At 46.8% G+C, this 8,892-nt stretch overlaps 1 protein-coding gene across 1 annotated transcript in view; it reads left to right on the forward strand.

Moving 5' to 3' along the window:
• Positions 1–202: 202 nt before the first annotated feature.
• Positions 203–8,892, forward strand: part of T265_00711 (hypothetical protein) — a gene marked incomplete at both ends in the record, with an annotated part of 22,609 nt that continues 13,919 nt past the window's right edge. Inside the window, one exon of the mRNA XM_009164560.1 lies at positions 203–260. The remainder of the gene's footprint in view (positions 261–8,892) is intronic.

The raw sequence follows: 8,892 nt of genomic DNA on the forward strand, positions 1-8,892 counted from the left end.
ACACCTTTTTTCCGCTTGTGCCTTCCAGGTGAACGACAGCCACTGACCGACAAGAACAAAACCGACCCGGGAAACTTGGGCAAATCCTCGATCTTGTGCATCAATCCGTGAATCCGTGAATCGGCTGTTCCCCAAGCGTTACCAACCAATCACCTAACAGCGATTGACAAGTGTTGATTCAAGGTCAAAAGTGCACCCTAAACGCCGCGGTGCTCCTCGCGATCATATTTGCCCGTTCGCAATGTGTCTCTCCTTGTTGGGTGAGTAATCCCGTCATCAGGATTTTTGAACCCGTTTAAAATCCAGCCTCTCCTTTGATCAGCACTCCTCTTTTTTGACGGTGTAATAAAAGGTGTAACCTTCAACGGCCCAGTGAACTCGTCAGATAATTATCTTGTTTACATCTGGCTTACGTCTGGTGAACGTCAGACCATTGATGTGTGTACCATGGCGCCAGAGATGGTCCAAACTTGAAAGACATCTCGCTTATAAAATCCCTCGCCGAATTCCGAAGCACCCCGAAAAGCCTTGGTTTATTTCATCACGCTAAATAACATCTACAACCTCGGTTGATAACCAGATGGTTCGTGTTTCTAAGCCACGCTAGAGGGCGTGTGTTTGAGAATGTTAACATGGCGCGGCATATTTGATGATCCCGACAAAAGGCTTCAGTCCTTTTCTAATGCTGTGACACATGCATGCTAGCTACAAGTTAAACCCTCGTTCATGATCACCTAGAGCCTCGTTCGAATGTGCACCAATGGCGAACTTCTCCTTCTGCATCCTCTTGAACTCTACCATATCACTGCACTGACACATGGTCCCCTGGACAAGACTGCTGGACGTTATGGGCTCGCCCAAAAGTTAATGAGCCTTCCTATGAACAATACATTGGTTTGTTTTACTACACTCGCAATGTTATTTTATTCTTGCCACTCAGCAAGCCCTATACCAGCGCACCGTTGGTTAGGGAGGGAGAGTGTTTGGTGACTTGTCAATTCATTATAAGTGAACCACCTGAGCTTGACGGTTTTTGGTCATCTGAAATGGTTTTGCCCAGCTGACGATTTATTTTCTATTCATAAGTGCGCTAGCACGCGTGACAAACCGTTTAGCCCGACAACACCGGTAATCCAGCGTCGCTTCTTTCACAGAATACTACTGTTGCGTCAAAATAATTGTTCTCTCTAACTTACCCACCCTCTTTCATGGTATCCATCAGTCATATTTCCATTCTCGCAAGCTTCCCTAGCTCCTGAAGCGTTCGTTTAGTTCATTTTTGAGTTTATATCACCAGGATTTGAGTTGTGCTGTGGATTTCGCCCCCCGGAATTCAGCTACAGGCAGCTCAGTGGTTACGACACGAACTTACTAAACGAAAGATCCTGGTTTGAATTCAGCCCCGACAACTTAACTAATCCTTTCTAGGTTTGAAACACCTAAATTATGATAAGCTGGCAGTCTAGGATGGTGCTTTGCGACATCAAAATATTCCCCGACAGTGCATACGAGCAAATGGAATCTGTACCTTAATTACTTGTTAGAGGAAGAAATAAAATACAAATTCTCGTCCTGATCCACGAAAATGCACCAAAATCGGACTGACTATACCCAGCTCTCTCCAAAGAAGGCAGAGAATCCTTGGTTAACCATCTGACAAAACTTATGGATTTGACACGGTTTGAAAAAAGTGACTGCAGAATGGGATACACCGACAGTCGTCCCCTTCTTCAAAAGGGTCAGTGGACGCTGTGTAAAAACCACCCTGGCGTTAGCCTGGTGGCTGTGGCATCGAAGGTGCTCATATAATCTTATTCTTCGAAGGTGGACTGAACATGAGGAGAGACAAGTCCTCGAAAAACCAAGCTGGGCTTCATTCTGCAGAACGATTCATCGATCATTTTCACTCTCCTACAGAATTTAGAATAGCGCCACTATTTTCAGCAACCAACAGTGGTGTTCTTCTTTGACTTGAAAGCCGCCTCCGAGCTTGAGACTGTCAGACATCATGACAGTGTCTACGGAGCGAATATGTTCTCCGTAAATTCTGACCGTCCTTAAGGTACTGTACTGCAGCTCTCGCGGACGCGTAAAGGTATACAGAAAGCTGTCGACTGGGTTCACTATATTAGGTGACGTCATGAAAGGCTAACCTCTTTCACCTTCACTCTTCAACTTCGTCATTGATGTCACAATGGAACACTCACTCCCAACCTCTTACGTCAGCAAAGTCGAAGTGCTCCCAGGTCGTTCACGGGTATGGAGTACGCAGAAGGCATAGCTCTTCTTAGGTTTGACGCCAGTCATGCAGACAATTTCAAATTTGAATATTTCTCCCACACGACTTGACATCCGCTTCATACTTGCAAAGTGTAAAGTGATGCTGCAAGACTGGGTGGGGTCGAACCCTAACATGCCTGAAGACGAGCCGATCGAGGTGATAGGCAAATTTGTCTAATTGGCCAGCTGTATCGGTCGCGGTAGTATGGCCGAAAATAATATTTCCATACGGATTACGAAAGCCAAAGCAGCTTTCGTGAACCTGCTTCACCTGTGGCCTAGGCATAACATCCGCTTACCTGTCAAGGGTCGAGTTTACGATGGTGTGCACTCCATATTATGGGGTTCAGAAACCTAGCCACTGCGCCTTGAGGACGTCCAAAGACCTCCAGTGTTTGACCATCGATGTCTTCGCAGCACTGTTGGACTCTGTGGGAAACACGACCAGTAACGCTGAAGTAGGTCGTGTGGTTTGCAGTAGAAATAACGCCCATGATATGTGATCTGATCCCTAGGTTGCATTGGTTTGATCGTGTTCTCCTCGAAGAGCTCTTTTCACAGGCATGTGAAGTGTGGGAACGAGTCAGGGGAGGTCAAACGATGACAAACAAAAAATTGGAAAGATAATCGTTCAGCTGTAGCACCCTTTCGGCGCCTAGCAGGCATGGGTGCTAGGATACTGTCAGATTGCTCAAGCCTAGACAAGAGCAGTCAAGATGCTGAGGTCAGATTCGAACCATGGAACTTCCGGTCCGTCAAATGGCGCCTTAACCACCGAGCTATCTCGACTTGGCGACGAACTATGGAAGTCATAACTAGCAGACTCAGCTTCGCTGGTCACTGCCATCAGTCTGGATGGTGACTTCGAAACTAGACACATCAGTGGTTAGGTACACTATCAGATGTGGCCCAGTCGGGATCGCAGTGGCGCTCGTGCATCTGGGGTGTTGTCTTCGATGCTTGGCTCCCCTTCCAATCTTCCCTACTGACAACCTTGTATTAACGTATCAATTGTGTCAGTCACCGCTTCTATTTCATAGTTACCTACCCTACCTCCCCAAATTATCGGCGAACGAGGCTGTGACAGCTATACTTTTCGTACAGCAAGATGATAATGGTGATGACAGCGCTTCTCGAATGGGGAAGTCCGAAGCAATTTTACCAACCATCGATGCTTAAAGTGCTGGTGTGGCGTCGCTTCATCTGTCAAGGGCAGATTCTTCACCTCGACGGTGCTGCCCAGCACCGTCATCACCATCCTTCGGTTGGCGTGGTAGCTAGGCACCGAAAGGGTGTTGTAACTGAACGGTTCTCTTTTTTGCTCCTTTTTACCCAGAGAATGTACGAAAGTTCGACCTCTGACCAAGTGCGTTTTCAAAGCATTGACATATTATTGTTTAGAACATAAGAGGTACACCATGTGGTTTTAGGGAAAGGGATCTTCCATGAAAATAATAATAATAATAATAATAATGGTTCAACTTTAACATCCTTTTGGTACCTAATTGCCATGCCACCCAAAGAAAGCACGAGGGCTAGGGTATTGTCAGGCTGCCCAAACCTAGACAGAGGAATTCGAGAGGCAGAGGTTCGGTTCGAACCACAGACCTCCTGGTCAGTAAATTCGCGGTCTATAGCTTACACTGGCTAGGATATGTTATTCACATGACAGGAAACTGTCTGTCTCAGAACCCTTTTTGGAAGGCTCCTTGATGAGTGCAAGCAAACAGTCCATGGCCCGATAACGAGGTATGATAATGTCAAACAGTAAGCTCGGTTTGACACTGCCGACTCCATGGATGAGGAACCGAACTCATCACTGGCAAACGACGCTGGTACATATAGTTCAGCCACACAGTTAGTGATGAGCTTGTGTGAAAGCTGTCGTGTTCATTGTGTAGCTGCCCAGTTTTCGATTTCTTCAGACAATTGGAATGGTTCGACCTTGGCCAACTGATTATATTATCGTATCCAACTTGCGCTCTCATTTTTCAGTGGCCGGAACTGACATGCCCTTGGTGCATCGTTTATCACTGATAAACAGTCGTACGTAGCGAAGTATGGTTGCATAAAGATAACTACTCGTCTGTTAAGATTAGCCATTATGCCGACATACGAAAAAGGGTCCTTGGCAAATTTTTTGGGTGAACACTGATCCAACTTCATGCTGGCCACCAATGGCATTTTTGGCTTATCGTTCTTTGGCTTTCTCAAGCGTGAACTCTTCATCCGCAAAGGATAAGCTATTTTGCGCGGCTAAAAAAGACGCGGTAGTTAAACTCTTACTTTGCTACAGATCCTTGTCTATTGATACAGCTACCCCTACCCGGATATCTCTGTGGGGTCTGCGGTCGTGCACCTAAAGCAAATTAGGGCACGCTGAGATGTTCCACATTTCACTTTCCGGGTATCTGGTGAACCTGACGCAATGGCTCGTTGTATTTACAGTGTGGGGGTTGCACTCGTCCCAATGGCTGAGAGCGCTTCACTGGGCTACATCGCAGTAAGTCAGTCTTTGCGCTGTACGGTTGGTTCGCTTGAGACCAATGCAGATGGATGCGATGAATGGTGACTGTTTGTCATGTCGGCATGTGTCGTGACAGGCCAGCTCTGAATCTGTGAAGGACGAGTTGTGCGGAGATCTGTAGGGACTGCTCCGATCAGCAAGGAGTACGAATATAGTCGTCCTGGCGGGTGATATGAACGCCCGGTTGAATGAAGAAACACGTTGTAATAGGTTCTTAACCGATGATCAGCGTACGGATAGTAGGTAGCGACTCCTTCAGGTGTGTGCTGAACGTCGTACGAACCTTCAGCACAAGTGCACAAGTTACTTGGAGACGACCAACCGTAAGTCAGTCGTGGACTCAGTTGGGTCATATGGCTCTTAGTTGCCGATAGAAAGCTTCAATTGAAGATTGTCATTCTTTTTGGGCTGCGCAACTTGACTTTGATCAGCTCAAAAGTGTTGAACTGATCTTGCTGTAAAGCTACTGAAAATACAGTCATTCTAGTGACGAAGATTGCTTGGAGGCTGAATAGGAACGGGTCCAAGCATCTTTGCTCCCGGAACTCTCCGTCTAAGTCATCCGATTCGATCTAATGAACACTAGATATCTTCACGATCAGCAGGTCTTGTTGCTGTCAGGAAAGCCATGCCAGTAACTAGTGACTATGACAGCGCAAGCAGATCTCTCAAATGTCGGACAACCCAGAGCTTGAAGAATAATAGAACTCTGGTTGATTGTGAAGACCTAGGAGACGGAGAAGGCTTTCGCTGCGGGCAACAGCCACACCGTATTTCGGCTGACTTGTTCAACCGGTCAAATGAAGGCAGACACCAACGAAACAGTGTGTGAGAAAGCTGGAGTGGCATTTCGCTCGGAAAATCGTCGTATTGGGTGATGGGCTGAACGCTTAAATAGCAGCTCAATCGAACTCCTTCAACACAACCTCTGGATGCCTCCAATGGGCTGTTACGATAGTCGAGTGGTTCTTGATCGAGATTTGAAGGAGGACAGAGTAGAAGTGTGTAATGTATGCCTTAATCGTCTAATAACAGTAGTACATGAACTGAAAATATAGAGTGAAAGTTACCAGCTAATGATTTATGAAAAGTATGGTTTACGTAGTCTTGACATTCACCCCGCCTTAGAATAAGTGTGCACTTACGCGGTGAACGAGTTGTGGTGGTTACGTGGAGTCGTTCATCCCTCTGTTGTGGAGATTATGTGGATGAGTGCGCTGTTGCCGTATAAAGATGCCAGAGTAATCTCTTGGGTTTGCACTAGAATGGGATGGTGCTGCATCGTTAATTGGCAATATTTCAGTTTCTGAACAACCACGGTAGATTGGTAGTGTTCGGTGAGGTTCCTCTTGTTTGGTGATATGCATTGGTTTCAGTTCTGCGTCGGAATTGTCGAATGTCATGCCATTGCCTTCAGGAGCCAAGCGGCGTTAAGAGATGGTTTCGCGTTTGCCATCTAGACGGACTATGTGAGCGTACTATGGGTTACTTCACTTCCTGTACCAGAGGGTTATATTCAGAGGCTCGGTCGTGACGTTTTAAGAAAATCGGCCCAGGGACAGTGAGTGAGATAGGTAAGAAGATACCATTGGTTGCTCGTCATGTGAACGGCAGGAGACGTTCATGTGGGGTACAGTTAATACTGGTACATAACAGGGATCTGATTCAATGGAGAGCATCAAGAAGGACAACCTCCCAATGTGCGGCAGGCAAGTTTGGTGATTTTAGAGTGAGGCAGATGGTCTTCCAAAGGGTAGCATTAAGTCGTTCCACTTATCCATTACGTTGTGGATTATATGCAGCGATGCAACGCTTTATGGAACAAAATTGCTTGGGTCCAGTTGACATAAACGTAGAACCGCTATCTGAGTGAATATAAACGGGCATAACGGAAAGTGAAAGCAGTTGACTCGAACAATAAACCACAGTGTAAGGGGACACATCGGCTTAAGGATAAGCAAAAGGTATCTGTTACGAGTGTTTGGGGAAGTGGACCTTTAAAGTCAATAATAAGGCGTCCAAAAAGTTTTGTGGCTTTGATTAGCTGGTCACGAAGAGAGTCACAAAATTTCACAAAATTTCGGAACATGTGGAACGGTTAGAGATAACAGACTAGATGTTGCCGACTGAAAAAGAAAGGTTTTTAGCATACTATGTGAAGCTCTTGAAGTTTTCGGTCCAAGCAATATTGGCACAAAGGTTACGAGCAACGTGGTTGTCCGTTCCTGGTTTATAGACAACGTCGTAGTTGCACCCTGCCAATTCGGTTCTGCACCGTTGAATCTTGTTATTCTTTATTTTACTCTTCTGTTGGCGCTCCGTACATAAAAGCGATCGAATTTTGATCCGTAATCAGTTTGAAACGTCTCCCGATGAGATAGTGGCGCGATTTGCGAATCGCCTCGACGATAGTATGTGCTTCTTTTTCGATGGCACACTGGTTTTTCTCGTTTGCGGTCAAGGTCCTGGTGAAAAACGCCACCTGGCTCAGGAATGCACCAATGGCAATATCAAACCCGTCACTTTCGATGACCAGAGGGATGCTGTAGTCGACAACTCTCTAGCTATAACTTGAGGTTCTAAAGTGCTGTTTGAACACTTTCCGGAGGCGAAAATATTTTGTTTTTATCTGAAAAATGAATTTTGTCAGAAAACGCCCGTATCCACTGTGAGTAGTAAGTGGACGGACCCACGACTCTTTGTAACGCTTTTCCATTCTGTGGAATTGGGGGTTCTCTTATAGGATATGCGTTCTGGGTCAGGCTTGAAAATACCGTTGGACACCTCGTATCTAAGAAGAGTTGAGAAGCTGCTTTCTGTGTCGTTCAAAGTAATGTCGTATGCTTTGGCGACGTCTAGGAAATGCCTGAGATTACAGTCATTCATTTCTCGTTTTACTGCACACACTGATGTCATTATCATCATCATTGTCAGCTGTAGGAACCGCGTACTTGTCGTACAGTGGTTGTAGCTGCCACAGTTTCGTTCATTGATGATTTCAGGAGGTGGGATAGGTAGCTGCGCGTTAGAAGCAGGAGCTGATAAATTGGTGCGTAAATACAGCTTTGTCAGTGGACTGTTAAGTGGGGTGATAAAGGAGGGACTTATGCATTGAAGGCGATGGCTTGGACGCACGAACACCATTGAGGGCGCGACTGGGTCATGCCTAACAGTCTCCAAACATTGGTGTGGCCCGTCTCGAAGTTCCCATCTAGGAAGGCGGCAATGACCAGCGCAGCTGAGTTTGCTTGTAATGGCTTTCATACTTCGCTGCCAAGTCGTTGTTTTACTTCCCCTGGCCCGTTTCCACCCTTCGCGTGGTTGTGTGAAAAGTGCCCTTCCAGGGAGTCGGTCGACCGGCATACGCATCACGTGGCCAAGCCAGCACAACCAGTGCAGTGTGATCAGTTCATCTATCGAGCGTGAGTTATTTCTTCCGAATAACATTCGACGTACTTCAGCATTGCTGATCTGGTGTTCCCACCAAACTCGGGCAATGCTCCGAAGACATCGATGGTCAAACACTGACGTCCGCATTCAGCGGCCAGGTTTCTGATCCGTGTATTAATGGAGCGCACCTCAACATTGTAAACTCGACCACGAGGCAGTAGAAGAATGTGGGGTTTTGTTCAGAGACCCTGCCCTAGACTCTGACTCAAAGGTCTGACCTGTGAGGCAGCAGACAGTAGGGTTTTCTTTGGGGACCCTGCCTGGAGACACAGTCTGACCATGCTCGGCCGCAGGGGGTAGGCCTAACCAAAGGACGCAGGGAATAAGGCATTACTGTCTCATTCCTGATGCGGCTGCGCACAGTAAGTGTCTTTTGAGCAGCACCGAATTCTGCTTTTAAAAGTGTTTCGACTTAAGTGGACAATCTAACGGCACTCACGGCCAATCAATGGGTGATCGTAGTGTGTGGTTTTTTGGGGCCGACCTTTTCTAACCCGTCTTTTCTCGGGGAGAGGCGGCATCGCTGCTTCCATAAATATGAGCATGCTGGTCGCCTGAGGTAACCCTTACTGCCTCCTCACTCCTGTCGCAGAGGACAGCACGACTTTACCCCCAGATCGCCTCGTAGCACGATT

This window comes from Opisthorchis viverrini (genome assembly GCF_000715545.1).
Source record: "Opisthorchis viverrini unplaced genomic scaffold opera_v5_7, whole genome shotgun sequence".
Taxonomy (NCBI): Eukaryota; Metazoa; Platyhelminthes; class Trematoda; order Opisthorchiida; family Opisthorchiidae; genus Opisthorchis; species Opisthorchis viverrini.